The 10,484-nt window shown below is 54.2% G+C and overlaps 1 long non-coding RNA gene across 3 annotated transcripts; it reads right to left on the bottom strand.

Annotated features, from left to right (window-relative positions):
• Nucleotides 1-6,639: 6,639 nt before the first annotated feature.
• On the bottom strand, nucleotides 6,640-10,481 carry LOC106505119 (uncharacterized). 3 transcript variants are annotated; one of them, XR_002336149.2, is made up of 3 exons: nucleotides 10,371-10,481; nucleotides 8,564-8,657; nucleotides 6,640-8,040 (listed from the first exon to the last, which is right to left on the bottom strand). It is a non-coding gene; the product is annotated as an uncharacterized LOC106505119 (long non-coding RNA). The 3 variants fall into 3 exon arrangements; XR_014818207.1 differs by having other exon boundaries at nucleotides 6,640-8,037; XR_014818208.1 differs by having other exon boundaries at nucleotides 8,588-8,657.
• Nucleotides 10,482-10,484: the final 3 nt, after the last annotated feature.

Raw genomic sequence — 10,484 nt, 5'->3', positions numbered from 1 at the left:
AGGGACCCTTGTGTGCCCTCAGCCCAGACCCGGCCCCTCCTTCCCTAGCCTTGTGGGGTGGTCGGAAGTTCAGAGCCTTGTGGTGGCGGTGGAGGAGGCTGGCCTGGGTCCCTGGAGGTCTGGGGAGCCAGCGGTGGGGGGACTGGGGGGCGGCGCTGGCTCCTTGTGCAGCTGGGGCGGGGAAGCTCCTTTGACCAGAAAGGAGGGAGATGCTGGCCTTGGGCGCAAACAGGAGGGGTAACAATTGCCACTTTACAGATGAGAAAACAGTTCAGAGAGGCATAAGAGGAAGCTCTGGGATTTGCCCTAGTGCCGGCGAGGTGACAGGAACTGGGGTTGAGTCCAAGAGTCTGGGGGAGCCAGAGGCCATCTCAGGGGGCCGGGGGCCCAGGAGCTGGTTCCCTAGAGGAGCCCACCTTCAATCAGGTCTGGGATCTGGGGGCCCAGGCTGTGCCTGACGTCCCGGGACAGGGCACGGGGTCCCAGCTGACAGCCTGGATTTACTCAGCTTTGCCTTGAAATTCCACACACTCTGGGTGTTTGGCGGGAGCCAGGAATGCAGTTGACAGGAACAATCTGTCTTTCAGGGTGCACTGCATCAATCACCCCATTGTTCCCGGGGCTGGGGGCAGGGCGCCCCCTGCCGTCCCAGTCTGCACGCACCCATGGTGGTGTGGAGCTGAGCAGTGCCAGCTGCCAGAAGGCATCTTCAGACCCTGGTCCCTGCTCCCCACGGGAGGGGAGAACCCACGATACAGGTAGTCAGGACAGTGCCCTGGGCCAGGGCCAAGGTTCAGCCCCAAACTGCCCCTGACATCTATCTGTGTAAGTGGCTCAGCAACCTCTCTGGACCTCGGGGGGCGGGGAGGGGGCGGTGCTTTGCTGTAAATGAGAGGCTGGGGACAGAGCACAGGGTGCTGCAGTGAGTGGGGCCTGAATCTGGGCTCTGCCCCTTGCTGGTCGAGTGGCAGCTGTTTGCTCTGATGAGCCTCAGTTTCTCACTCTGTAAAATGGGCTTAAAAAGAGTCACTCCTCATTATCTTCAGAATCTGTATTTGCAAATCAGTTCACGTGAGGAAATATATTTGTAAGCCCCTCGCCCAGGTCACTACTCGTGGGGTCTTGGTGGTTATTTGCAGACACGTGCAGGGGGTGAAAAATCTGCTCCCAGCTGAGGCTGAGCAGGGCGACACCTGCAATTTGGTTTCAGGCTTGTGCTGTTCAGCCCTCTTTTCATCATCTATTTAGTGCCATGTTGTTTGCATATTTGGGGGCTTTTTGTGGGTCATTTCAGCAAAACGGGCCCCCAAGTGGGGGCTGCAGTGCTGCCTGGTGTCCTGAGCACTCCTGCGTCTCATGGAGACATTTGTGTCAGATGAGCTTCCATCAGGCATCAGTTCCAGGGCTGTTGGCCCTGACTCCCATGTGAATGGATCAATCATATATACTAAGAAGCTGTGTTTATTTTTTTGTCTTTTTAGGGCTGCACCTGCAGCATATGGCGGTTCCCAGGCAAGGGGTCAAATGGGAGCTGTAGCCACCAGCCTACATCACAGCCACGGCAACGCCAGATCTGAGCCGCATCTGCAACATACACCTCAGCTCCCGGCAATGACGGATACTTAACCCACTGAGTGAGGCTGGGGATCGAACCTGTGTCCTCATGGTTCCTAGTCAGATTTGTTTCCACTGAGCCACTTTCAGTTTTTAAAGTTTTGTTCTGTTCCGGAGTTCCCATGGTGCGTGGCTCGGTGGTTAACGAATCCAACTAAGAACCCTGAGGTTGCGGGTTCGATCCCTGGCTTTGCTCAGTGGGTTAAGGATCTGGTGTTACCGTGAGCTGTGGTGTAGGTCACAGACAGGGCTTGGATCCCATGTTGCTGTGGCTCTGGTGTAGGCCGGTGGCTGTAGCTCCGATTCGACCTGGGAACCTCCATATGCCATGGAAGTGGCCCAAGAAATGCAAAAAGACAATAAATAAATAAATAAATAAATAAATAAAATAAAGTTTTGTTCTGTTCCTTGCATTTTGTGTTTTGTCTACCTTATTATTATTTTTCTTTTAATGGCCGCACCTGTGGCATGCGGAAATTTCCGGGCCAGGAATTGAATCCTAGCTGCAGCCGCTGCAGTTGGCTTCTTAACCCAAGGCACCAAAGCGGGGAACTCCATCTCCAGCTTCCTTTTTCATGTCTGAGGTCTCTTTCTAGTTAGAGGTGTTCCGAAATATCCAGCCATTCCTCAGTGTCCATTTACATGCAGGAGTTGGAGGCCCTCAAAGGCTGATGGGAAACTCCAGGTGGGACCAGCCTCACAGCGAGATGGTCAAGCTGGGTCCCGCTTGGCCCCCGGATGTCAATGCCTCCTCGGGACGGTCAGTTTTCCTGGATCAGGATCTCCCATCTCCTGCCGGGGCGTGCGAGCCTGGCCACCAGTGTTTCTGGAGCAAATGTGGGGGATGGTATGTCTGTCCCCTCCATCTGGGAACCTTCCTCAGGCCTCTTGCTCTCAGTGGCATGCCTGAGTCCCCTGCTGTGCCTACTGCCTGGTGTCATTGACTCTGCCGGTCCCCTTCTCCCAGGACCCTGTCTTCTCTTCCTCTGGCTCTCCCGCTGTGCTCTTTCTCTCCTCCTCTGAATCCTTCCTTCCCCTCCCCCTTTTCTCCTTCTTCTTCTTTGGCTGCACCCTCGGCAGGCGAAATTTCCTGGGCCAGGGATCAAACCTGAGCCACAGCAGCCACCTGAGCTGCTGCAGTGACACCAGGTCCTTAACCTGATGAGCCACCAGGGAACTCTCCCCCCTTTCCTCCGGACCCCACACCCAGCTATCCTTGCCACTCCTGCCATTGACTGGTGGGTCCCAGTCTGCCCTTCCAGGCACTGTGTCCTCCCGAGCGCTGCACCAGGACAGCCAGCCCCCCCAGGACAGCCAGCCCCCCCAGCTGCCACTGGTCTGTCCCCTGAGCATCTAGGTTCCATCTACTCAGCTCGGAACTCAGCAGCTTCATCCCACACCAGCTCTTCCCCCTGCACCACGCCTCTACTTTCAAAGTATGTGCCACGCCCGCCCCGTCGGCGAAGACGGAGGATCATTCTAGATTCTTTCCTTCAGTGCCTCTGCTGCTGCCCCACACTCCAACACGCTCCACTCAGTCCGCAGGTATGGAGATGGCCTCACAATTGCCTGTTGGTTCTGCCTTATGGACAAATCAGCGAATATTGCCTACGATGAGCAAATATTTCCTCCCTGAAGCCAATGGCTGCTGAAGCCACTGATGCGCCCTGAGGGGACTCAGGAAGGAGGAAAACAGGATACTGGCCCTAGGTGGTGAAGACGCCTATCTGAGGAATAATTTCAGTGAGCCCAGATGCTTGCATTGTTACGTACATAAAAAGCACTAAAATCATTAACGGGAGGTATCTGCTTTTTTGTGACCAGCAGGACACACTTTGGACGTTTAACTACTAGTTTGCTTTTTTTTCCATGAAAATACCTGTACATTCCTTTTTTTTTTTTTTTTTTTTTTTGTCTTTTTGCCGTTTCTTGGGCCGCTCCCGGGGCATATGGAGGTTCCCAGGCTAGGGGTCTAATTGGAGCTATAGCCACTGGCCTATACCAGAGCCACAGCAACGCGGGATCCGAGCCACGTCTGTGACCTACACCACAGCTCACAGCAACGCCAGATCCTTAATCCACTGAGCAAGGCCAGGGATCAAACCCGCAACCTCGTGGTTCCTAGTCGGATTCGTTAACCACTGCTCCATGACGGGAACTCCATAAATTCCTGTACATTCTGACCCCCACCTACTTCTCTGAAACAGTTCCTCCGAGCTGCTGAGAGGATGTGTCAGGACTGTAGTTTTCAGTAAGGTCCCCAAATAACACATAACTCCCAACTCGCAGGCTGTGTGTTTTTCTTCCATTGACGTCTCCTCTGCTCCAGGCCACTGCCACTGCCTGATTTCAGGTCCTCCTCAGCAGTCACTCCTTCTTCTTCTTATGTTGTTGTTGTTGTTTATATTATTTATGTGTAAATTTTGCTTTATTTATTTATTGTCATTTTGTTCTGGCCTCTGAACCAATCCCTTGCTCTCCAATTCTCCCACCCTCTGATCCAGCTTTTATTCTGCAAGCTGCATGAACTTTTAAAAACTCACATCTTCCTGGATGCCCTGGAGGCCCAGCGGGTTAAGGGCCCAGTGATGTCTCTGCTGTGGCTCGGGTCACTGCTGTGGCACAGGTTCAATCCCCGGTCCGGGAATTTCTGTGTGCCACGGGTGTGGGAAAAAAAAATTTACGTCTTCCTGCATTACCCTGGTTTATAGCCCTTTCTATTTTATTTTATTTTAATTTAATTTAATTTAATTTTATTTTATTGCCTTTTTAGGGCTGCACCTGCCGTATATGGAAGTTCCCAGGCTAGGGGCTAAATCCGAGCAGCCGCTGCCAGCTCACACCATAGCCACAGCAATGCTGGATCCTTAACCTGCTGAATGAGGCCAGGGATCAAACCCATGTCCTCTTGGATACCAGACAGGTTCATTAATTCTGAGCCATGATGCAAACTCCAACAGCCCTCTAAACAGATCTCTGTGAAATGCAGGAGCCCAGAATCCTTGGCACCTGGTGTGCAGACCAGGCTTTGTGACTCGTCACAAGGCTGCACCCACTCCCAGCTCACTTCCCCCTGTTCTCCCCAGGGTAGTCATTCACACTCTAGTGAGAGCAAACTGCCTAGGTTTCCCCCACCTGCAGGCATTTTCCACGCTGCATCTGCTGGGACCTCCTTGGGTCTCTAATGTCCTTTCTCCTTGGTTGCCTGATGACCTCTGTATTTCCTAAAAAAACGAGCTCAGGGGCTACCTCTTCCATGAAGCTTCTATAAAGTCCCATCACATTATGTCAGCAAACAGTAAAACACATGTGATTCCATGTTAATTACAATTGTTTCGGGCGTTTTCATATATTCACAAAGCAGGAGCTGAAGGCTTCCCATCTGTGTAGATCTGAGTCTGAATCACAAAGAACTCACACTTATCAAGGTTGGGAAGAGGGGGACAGAGAGGTGGAGCGTGTGCCACTCACCCCAGGTGGGAGCCCCTGAACTACTGTGAGGTGATTGTCCACGGAGGTGGGTGTTGGTGAGAAAGAATACTATTTTGTCTCAGGCTGTGAAATAGCCTGGCCACCTGGTGTCCACGAGGCACCTGGAATCTTCTTTTTTTTTTTTTTTTCTTTTCTAGGGCCGCTCCTGCAGCATATGGAGGTTCCCAGGCTAGGGGTCCAATCGGAGATGTAGCCAATGGCCTACGCCAGAGCCACAGCAACTTGGGATTTGAGCCGCGTCTGCGACCTACACCACAGCTCATGGCAATGACGGATCCTTAACCCACTAAGCAAGGGCAGGGATGGAACCTGCAACCTCATAGTTCCTAGTCGGATTCGTTAACCACTATGCCACGATGGGAACTCCAGTTAGTTTTTTTTTTTTTTTTTTTTTTTTTTGAACCTTAACACCCTTAGCGCAGAAGCAGGAGGAGTTTCCTTCAACCTCTGCCTTGTGGGCGACAGGAACGGCCCCCCTGCAGCCTTGCTCAGCACTGCCCTCTAGTGTCTCAGCATCGCCGGGTCACCCCAGAGAGGAGCAGGGGCCGCAGGTGCTCCTCGGGGACAGTCGTGGACACACTGGTTCAGAAACACCCCCCCAGCGTACCCTTGAATGGGTTTCTTAGGGTCTCGGAGCTCCCCTGCCTCGGTGTGAAAGCGGGTGACTTCTAAATGACGGGCGTGAGTGTTAAGGGTTTCAAGTTTCCAAAGGAAGGTCCAAGCCCTGTAGCCTCTTAGGTTCTCAGGGGGACTTTCAGACGCAGGGACCCTTCCTTTAAGGAGGGTAAAACCCTGTCAAAGCAGCCACCAGGAGGCGCGAGGACTGCAGAGCAAGGTCTCTACTAGGTGGGCTGTTTGCTGCTCTCTAAGCCTGAGCGCCAGGATCCAGCCCGCTCACCTGTGTGGACAGGCACCGGTGAGGGGAAGGCGCCACGGATTCTGACCCTACCGGGGACACCTGTGTGTCAGCGGGGCGGGGGTAGGGAGGGGTGAAGGGGAGAAAGGGGACATAAAGCACCTCGCCGACGTGAGAGCCGAGGGTCACCGCTGTCACACTCACGCTCCCGAAGCGCCCTCTGGTGGCTATCGGCGGAACTTCGCCTACAGCTTTGAGAACTAATTTGTGCAGTTTTGTCGCCCAGAAGGACGGACAGACGTAAAGCCGCATCTTTCAGGCAGCTTCTTATCAAAATCTCCCTGACTTGTCACTTCGGGGACATTTTGTGAGACACCAAAGCCACAAAATTCCTAGATTAGCAATGGCCAATCCACACTCAATAATTTGGATTAATATCCAATTAATATCTGAAATGAATTTCTTCATTTTTCCTGTTTCCGGCTGCCATTTGACAGGATTAAAAATCATACTTCACTTTGACTGATAATTTTGAAACCTTTATGTTATAGGTAAAATAAATAAATCAGGATAATGACAATAATAATTTACTAAAAGCAGAATACTCGTTCGCACACTTTGGGGGCTCAGGACCCCCTTACACACTTTACCGAGGAGTCTATAAAGCTTTTGCAAGGTGGCCGTAATTACTTTTATTTACCATCTTAGAAATGGAAATGGAAAAAATTTAATATTGATTAATTTATTTCATAATTATAAGCCCTTCTTACATCATATTATGTAAGCCCAGATAGGTTTATATAATAAGCCTACATAACAGAAATAAAATATTTTTGGTAAATATAATGTTATAGGAGTTCCCTGGTGGCGTAGTGGTTAAGGACTCGGCATTGACACTGCTGTGGCGTAGGTTTGATCCCTGGCTGCTGAAAAAGAAAAAAAAATCGCATTCTTCTTTATTTTTTTCCTTTTTAGGGCCCATATACATCATGTGGAGGTTCCCAGGCTAGGGATCCAATCGGAAGCTGCAGCTGCCATCCTGTGCCACAGCCACAGCGACATGGGATCCTTAACCCCCTGAGCAAGGCCCGGGATCAAACCCACATTTTCACGGAGACTAGTGTTCTCTTAACTACGTAGGAACTCCAAAAGAAACTCTCATTCTTTAGAGTTTTCTGGTGGTCCGGGCTGAGAGTGGTGGGGGGAGAGGGGGCGGAGGTGTGGGGCCAAGTGAGCAAGTGGGGGGCCGGGCCCTCACTGGACCCCAGGCTGGGCTCTGTCTGCCTTTGCACCTGCCTCCCTGTGTTCCTGCCGCGGCCTGGACACGGGGTGAAGTGGGGGTGTGGTCACAGCTCACGGTGACCTCTGAGGGGCTCAGTTTCACATGAGCAAAGGCCCAGCTGCTGTTCCTGTGTCCATCTGAGCTCATTGTTGGAGGGGAGAGCCGCTCATCACCTATACCAAAGTCAGCGAGAGGCTGGGACTGCACCTCCCTGGGGGAGGAGGCAGCTGGCACCTGGGCACTTCGAGCTTGAACAAGAAGCTTCTGGGCCAGCCCTTTCCTTGTGCCCTGGCCGTGGGCTCCCCACCCTTATTCCAGGACCCCAGGAACAGACAGGGTCCCTCCTGAGCCCCGAGAGGTGATGTCCTGCCCTGTCTTTGGTCAGAAGCACCTCTCCATGTTTCTGTTGGTTCGTTCATTTGTTCCATGAGCATTGATTAAGCACCTACTGTGTGTCGGGCACTGTGGGAGGCGCCGAGGAATACACAGGATCCGATGTGGAGCCTGCATTCAGGTATCTCCGGACGAGTAACTAGGCGTCCACGCCGTGGGTCAAGTACAGGGACGGAGGTCCGCAGGGGACTTCAGGGCCTGGAGCAGGGCTCCCAATGCAGTCGGGGTGGTCAGGGCGGGCTTCCTGGAGGAGGAGAGATACTGCAGATCCTTGGAGCGGGAGACGCGGGCTCTTGCGATTGCGGGGCCAGAGCTGAGGGCGGGTGGAGGCCGGAGGCTGGGGGTGGGGGTCACAAGGGCTGTGGCTCCTCTGTGGGGTTTGCACTTCGTCCTGAGGCCCCTGCTGGGGGAAACGGGAAGTGACCTCCTCCTCATTTTAGGAGGATGGTCAGGCAGCCAAGGGGGCCCGCAGTGGCTGTGATGAAGCTGGCAAGGTGGGGTGGCCTGAGCAGAGAGGGCAGGAGCAGGGTAGAGCTTGGGGCTCAGCTGACCATAGCGGGGGGGTGGGCCCCGGGTTTCTGGTTTGGTGCTTGGGTGTGGCTGTGCCATTTTCTGTGCCATGGTCACCAGAGGGGGGCTGGCCCGAGGGGCGTGTGGAACCAGTTGCTGGGCACACAGAACTGATGCCAGGGTGGTAGTGGGGGGTGACACAGATTTGGTGCCAGGCAGGCTGGGATTCTGTCCTGGGACTGGGTTCGTTCCTTTGACAAGGACAAACATCATTTCTGCCCCTTGGTGTCTGCAGCTGGGGAGGGGGACCAGCGTGAGAGCGAGAGGGAGGGTCAGGATGTATGAGGGGCTGGGTCCATGGGCCCGGACCACCCTCCCAGCCCCGGCTCACCATGGATCCCCAGGCCCAGACTCACCATGGGTCCTAGGCCCAGACTCACCGTGGATCCCAGGCCTGGCTCACCATGGCCTGTGTCAGCCCCTGGGACGTGGGGCCTCTCTCACGTGTGGCTGAAAAAAGAAATGAACAAACGATGGCGGAGTGTGTGGGGACCCCTAAAGTTCAGGTTCAGAGATTGAGGCAAAGGCAGGAAATGGCCAGGGCAGTCCTTGGCTGGGCAGTCTGGACCTGGCTCACGGGGGTGGGGCAGGAGGGCACCCTGGGGCCACTGGCTTCCAGTGTCGCTCCTGCTCCCAGCCCAGGGTGTGGAAGGAAGTATCTGACAAGGGGCGCTAAGTCTGGGGAGGCCGTGTTCGGGGTCAGGGCCTCCCCTCAGTGGCTGACACCTGTCAGCCGGGGCTCTGGGAAGGCTCTGGTCTGCAACGCAGAGGAGCTCAAATTGGCAAGAGACCAGGCCCAGCCTGTCTGCCTTCCTGCTCTGGGGGCACTGCTCAGTGACGGCCCATAGGCCCCGCCACGCTCCCTTTCCCCACCCCCCGTCTGAAGCCCATCGGCTGGTCCAGGGCCAGCTGAGAGGAGGCTGGGGCAGGTGCCAAGATGGCAGGGCCCAACAGCCCTATTTGTGAGGCCCCTTTGGGCACAGAGCTGGGGAGGCTGGAGAGGCCCAGGCATGAGGGCCAAGGCTTCCCTTCCCTTCATGTCCAGGGGGCCTGGCGGGCCCGGGGCCCTTGGTGTGGATGGCCAGACACCGGAAACACGGGGGGCGAGGGATGGTGTGGGCGGAGTTGGGACTCTAGGGCTGGAACGAGGGTCCCCACGAAGGCTGAAGATGAATCAGTCCCCCTGAGGCCAGGATTCCTCTTGGTCCCTTTGGAGGGAAGGGTTTGCCGTGTGGATTGGGATCGTGTGGTCCCCTACTTTCTGGGTTGTTTTGACCATCGTTCACTCTGCTATTTGTCAGTCTTGACCTCTTTGTTTTTTTCCTTTTCAAAAAGCAGGGTAGGGAGTTCCCGTCATGGCTCAGTGGTTAATGAATCCGACTAAGAACTATGAGGTTGCGGGTTCGATCCCTGGCCTCACTCAGTGGGTTAAGGATCCAGCGTTGCCGTGAGCTGTGGTGTAGGTCGCAGATGTGGCTCGGATCCGGCATTGCTGCGGCTGTGGCGTAGACTGGCAGCTACAACTCCAATTAGACCCCCAGCCTGGGAACCTCCACATGCTGCGGGTGCGGCCCTAGAAAAGGCAAAAAGACAAACAAAACAAAACAAAGCAGGGTAATCTATGCAAAAAATTCATTTTGGTTTTGTGCATATTAAGATTTTGTAAGACAGGAGTTCCTCTCATGGTACAGCGGAAACAAATCCAACTAGGAACCATGAGGTTGTGGGTTCGAGCCCTGGCCTCCCTCAGTGGGTTAAGGATCCAGCGTTGCCGTGAGCTGTGTTGTAGGTTGCAGACGTGGCTCGGATCCCAAGTTGCTGTGGCTGTGGTGTAGGCCAGTGGCTATGGCTCCGATTAGATCCCTAGCCTGGGATCCTCCATATGCCGCAGGTACGGTCTGAAAAAAGGACAAAAAGACAAAAAAAAAAAAGATTTTGTAAGACAGATCTAGTCTATTGTAAATTGTAAACATGATAGACCCAGGCAATAAACTCCAGCAGACTCACCCCCGCCCCCAGAGTCCTCCTCTGATCCCCAGCTGCTCCTTGGCGGGCGTCCGCCTCTGTTTTCCATCCCAGCCTCTTCACCCAGAATCCTGTGCCCCAACCTGCACACCCCCAGACCCTGTTCTTCCTCCCCACCTGGAGGTTCCCCAAAGGTACCTGACCGGAGCCAAATTAGAGCAACCTCTGTTGGTCTAGAGGGCAGGGCCTTCCCCTCCATGGCACTTGGGTACCTCCTGAGGACACCCCACGACCAGCTCTGCTCCCACTGGA

The sequence above is a fragment of the Sus scrofa genome, chromosome 10 (assembly GCF_054392235.1).
Source record: "Sus scrofa isolate SSC_HxYL_T2T_F1_AM1 chromosome 10, Sscrofa_HxYL_maternal_Yorkshire_Landrace_v2.0, whole genome shotgun sequence".
In the NCBI taxonomy this organism is placed as follows: Eukaryota; Metazoa; Chordata; class Mammalia; order Artiodactyla; family Suidae; genus Sus; species Sus scrofa.
This window is presented reverse-complemented; position numbering and strand designations above follow the sequence as displayed.